The sequence below is a fragment of the Scylla paramamosain genome, chromosome 41 (assembly GCF_035594125.1).
Source record: "Scylla paramamosain isolate STU-SP2022 chromosome 41, ASM3559412v1, whole genome shotgun sequence".
Classification (NCBI taxonomy): Eukaryota; Metazoa; Arthropoda; class Malacostraca; order Decapoda; family Portunidae; genus Scylla; species Scylla paramamosain.
In genome coordinates this window covers 10,564,467-10,569,466 of record NC_087191.1, presented here as the reverse complement: position 1 = coordinate 10,569,466, position 5,000 = coordinate 10,564,467, and the positions used below count along the sequence as shown (strand labels likewise).

General features: G+C 34.5%; 1 protein-coding gene across 1 annotated transcript in view; it reads right to left on the bottom strand.

Annotated features, from left to right (window-relative positions):
• The window catches only part of LOC135092997 (ralBP1-associated Eps domain-containing protein 2-like), a 19,374-nt gene extending 18,715 nt beyond the window's left edge, over positions 1–659 (bottom strand). The window contains exon 1 of the mRNA XM_063991831.1: positions 614–659. The gene's annotated coding sequence lies outside the window, so the exon portion shown is untranslated. The remainder of the gene's footprint in view (positions 1–613) is intronic.
• Positions 660–5,000: the final 4,341 nt, after the last annotated feature.

The following is a 5,000-nucleotide window of genomic DNA, read 5'->3' as shown; positions in this document are numbered from 1 at the left end:
TATCTACGCTCCATAATCGCTCCTCATGACGACACACAAACCTAACACTAACCAACCTAACAAATACAGAATGGAAACTTACACATGATTTTTTAAGGGGCACTCAAGGGGAAGCTATGAACATTAGTAATTGTTTTTTGTATGGCTATGGTTTGTCCACATTTTCCATTACTTTCCAAAGACTAGGTGAAGTTATACAGGTTTTTACTGGTGTTTTTGGTTTTAGTGACAGACTAACAAGATTTCCACATTATTAACAGGAGAAACACTCTTGGGAACCTGGCTTTTTGAAATGGCCTTTGAAAATACTTATGGTGAGAGGGGTTTTTCTACAGTTCTAGTAACAGATTAACATTCATCAAAACCTAACTTAAATGTATATGGCACAAGAAAGGCCACAACTAGCTTAACATACTGAGTTTCAAAACACTACTGAAATTTTAGATGGTTCTTTGCTGACTGCATTGCATAGAGACTGGTACCAATGGGCATTTTCCTCATATAATTTTTTGTTCCCCTTGCCCTGAGCCTTCTAAAAAAAAAAAAATAATGAATAAAAAAAATGAAAGAAAGGAAAAAGAAACAGAGATGCCTGGTGGACACGAGTGCCTACCATAGTGTGTGTTGTTATTGGTGTGTAGGCGAGGCAGGGGCAAATCCACTCCCCAAGAACAGAGAATCCGCCCTCACTGGGAGTCCTCGCTGGGCCGCTGCCACAAACTTGAGGGCCACGAACAACTCTCGTCTACCGTACCAACCCTGGCCCACACCCCCACACAGCTGGCCAATCTGTGGGCAGAAGGAGGGTGTTAGATTATGTTAAGTTAGATGGGAATGTGCCGAACAGATAATGACATAGATAAAAATAAATAAATAAAAAAATAAGAGAGATTCAAGAGACAGACGATAAATAAAAAACAAACTACAAAAAAGAGAAAAAAGGAGCAAACAAAAAAAAACTCAGGAGAGACAAAAATTAAGACAGACAGCACAGAAAAAAATAAATAAAATGAAATAAAAATCTAAAGAGCAGAGACAAATACATATAAACAAGAGACAAAGATTGGTAAATGGAAAGACATGCAGACAAAAACTGAGAGACAGCAGGGAGAAAAAAAAAAGAAAGAAAGAAAGAAAGAACAAAAAGTACAGAGTGGAGCAGAAGGATGTGATGGTTCAGGCATAAATACAGAAATCTTGTGGAATTGACCAAAAATAAACGCAATGCAATAATATAAAGTCAGTATTTGACAATTTACTACCCAAAGCTAATTTCTTGACATGTTTTAAGTGGCCACAAAATTTTTCCACAACCAACTCCATTAAATTGCTGTTCATTTCTCTGGCCTCAGCAACGGTGCCTTCCAAACTCATCTGTATTCCTTCATTTTGTAGGGCATACTTGTCCTTTTAACCCTTTGGCAGATGGTACTGAAATAACAATATCATTTCCATCCAAGGGTTAAGTTAGGTTATTGATACTTGTTCAGTTCATTAGGTTGTTAAGTTGATATTAATTAAGTTCATTAATCTTGTTAAGTTAGGTTTGTATTAATTTAGTTCTTTAATTTAATTGCTAATCTTTTCCTTATGTGTGGTTTTAAAAAAAAGCATCATATTTTTGCCCAGAAGCAAATAAATAGTGTGTCCAGAAATTCAAAGATTAAGTTTGCTCCTATAATACACCCTTGTGGATGCTACTTCATGACAATACAATACTTGCCACTTGGTTGAACAGCTCCACAAGATTTTATGATATGGAACTAAAATTACAGCCACTAAAAGATGTACATTAACTGAATACTCATCAATTTTAATGTACTAGATGGCGTAAAAAAATAAAATACTCATAAAATTTTGTTTTTGAAGGCATACTAAAGAAAATGTGCTCCAGACTGTTTCCTTACAGGCACTAGATGTAAAATAACTGAATACTCATAAAATTTGATGCACTAGATGTAAAATGATTAAATACTCATAAAATTTAATGTACTAGACGTAAAATAATTAAATACTCATAAAATTTGATGTTTTGAAGCTATACTAAAGAAAACGTGAAACAGACCATTTCCTTACAGGCACTAGAAGATGTAAAATAACTGAATACTCATAAAATTTAATCCATTAGACGTAAAACAATTAAATACTCATAAAATTTGGCATTTTGAAGCTATACTAAATAAAACCTGCCCCAGACTGTATTTCCTTACAAGTACTTGAAGACGTAAAATAACCAAACCACTCTTAATATTTAACGTTATGGAGCTATAAACAAAACGTGCTGCAGAACACTTCCTCACTTAAGAGCCCACAAAGCAGCCAAGGGAATAGTCAGGAGGTGAGGTCGGAGAAACTAAATAGAGCAGGTCATGGGTGATTGAATGGATGTTTAGGACTCCGCTGACAAATTAATACAAGCTGCCTATAACAATTGAAATATGGGTAACAAATAGCAAGATATAAACTTTTCATTATCACTTTTGTTTTATTTGTGGGAGATCCAACAAGTCTACTATGCTGATTTAAAAAGTAGCATTCCAGCCCAAACTTGTGTGTAGAGATCAGTGGAGAAACAGACAAACAGACAGGCAGATGCAGGCATGAAAGTGAATAATTACTGAGAGAGAGAGAGAGAGAGAGAGAGAGAGAGAGAGAGAGAGAGAGAGAGAGAGAGAGAGAGAGAGAGAGAGAGAGAGAGAGAGAGAGAGAGAGAGAGAGAGAGAGAGAGAGAGATTATAAGGAAAAGCATAACATAACTAAGGTATTACAACTATAAAAGAAAAACAAGGGAATGAAACAGAACACAACAAAAGGATAACTAAAAAAATAGTAATAATAATGATGATAATAATAGTAATAATAATAATAATAATAATAATAATAATAATAATAATAATAATAATAATAATAATAATAATAATAAAACTATCAAAGGTAACAAACTATATATAAAAAAAAGGAAAATCATATCAACAAATACACAAATGAAGTCCAAAACATAAAATAATATGATAAAAAGGAGAAGAGGCAAATATACAAAATAGAAGCAACTTCACTGAAAATATGAAGATAAACAAGAAGCAATAAAGCAAGACTGTACAAGGAAACGAGTTATTCTGGGAGCACGAGAGTTGTAAAATGAAGAGTAAGAGAATAAATAATGACATAAATGAGTGAACTTAAATGAGTGAACTGACCTTTCTTATCAGTCAAAACATTTAGTCATAAGATAGAGAGTGTAAAGATGCACTCAAAGCATACTGGATTAATACATGTTGCTATTATGATATGTAGAAGGCTGGCTAATTGATAAATAAATAAATAAATAATAGAGAAAGAAAACAAATACATAAATAAATAAATAAATAAATAAATCTATGATAAAAAATAAGTAAAAAAAATAAATAAACATATAAAAACAAATAAGATTCATCCTTTCTTTAAATAAACACAACAATCCTTCGTTCCTATTTATACAATTAAGTGCAAGCTATACAAACTGACAGAGAACCACACTGTCTGCTAAAAATTAATAACTTAAAAATCTCAAACATTTCCTTTCTGCCATACTTTTGTTTTCTTTGAGTATGCATTTCAGTGTCTTGCTTTCCACCAAGGACTGACGTGTGTGTGTGTGTGTGCGTATGTGTGTGTGTGACTACTGGCCTGGCATATACATACGAATAACTGATTATAACATATTAATTCATGTACACCCAACACACTTTCACATAACAAGGAAAAAACTACGGGTAATAAGATATTTACAACACTTCTTTTGCTGACAATGGCTCCTGTTGAAAATATAATATAAATTTGCGCTATCACATCATATCAAGACACCACGAGCAAGATTATATAGTAAACTTGAAGTAACACATTAAACCAAGCCTAGAAAACCACCATATGTCAAACTATTCTGTAAACTTGCACCAACGCATTATATCAAACCAAGGTGAGCGCCAGAACAGTGAAATCAAACTACAAACGTGCACCATAACAAAAATATCAACCCTAGGAAGACGACATGGCGGTTCGCGGGTTGACACCACCACCTCAGCTTGTGTCCTGCCTCTATACGGGGTCACTATTCAAGATCAGCTTTCTCCGTCACTCTCCGACCCGTATTTAAGTACCAGCACCGCACCTCCACTCCACTTTCAAGACTCTAATTGAAGTTACACGGATTTTAAGTGTGTTTTTATGTGCTAGTGACAGATTAACAAGATTTCCACATTATTATTTGCAAAGTCCCGAGAAGCTGGCTAATAGTTTTTTTTTTGTGCCCTTTGAAAATAGTGGTGAAACAGAAAAGCATCCCAGAATACAGGTCAAATTACTGGTATTATAAAGCATTCTTAACTAAAATACAGATACAGATAATTTGAGTCTGACCATTATTATTATTATTATTATTATTATTATTATTATTATTATTATTATTATTATTATTTTTGAGCGCCTCCACTCTGCTATCGTTTCCTCCCTTTGTACTAAATAAATAATAATAATAATAATAATAATAGTAATAATAGGGCTGGCTAGGCTATTGAGATTGGTACGCCTGTTGTTGTTGTTGTTGTTGTTGTTGTTGTTGTTGTTGTTGTTGTTGTTGTGTGATGGTTGGCAAGTACACAAAATGAAATGCCCTTGAGCTGTCAATCTGTGTGTGTGTGAGTGTGTGTGTGTGTGTGTGTGTGTGTGTGTGTGTGTGTGTGTGTGTGTGTGTGTGTGTGTGTGTGTGTGTGTGTGTTGATTACAACTGACAAAAAAGGAACAATCTCTCTCTCTCTCTCTCTCTCTCTCTCTCTCTCTCTCTCTCTCTCTCTCTCTCTCTCTCTCTCTAATAGGCAAAAAATAAACAATAACAAAAGAGAACATTACAATAATTTGAGGAGAGGGGAGAGCGGAGGGAGAGGGGAGTGAGAGGGAGATGGGAAGAGGGGAGGTAGATATACAAAGCAGGATATGAGAGAGAGAGAGAGAGAGAGAGAGAGAGA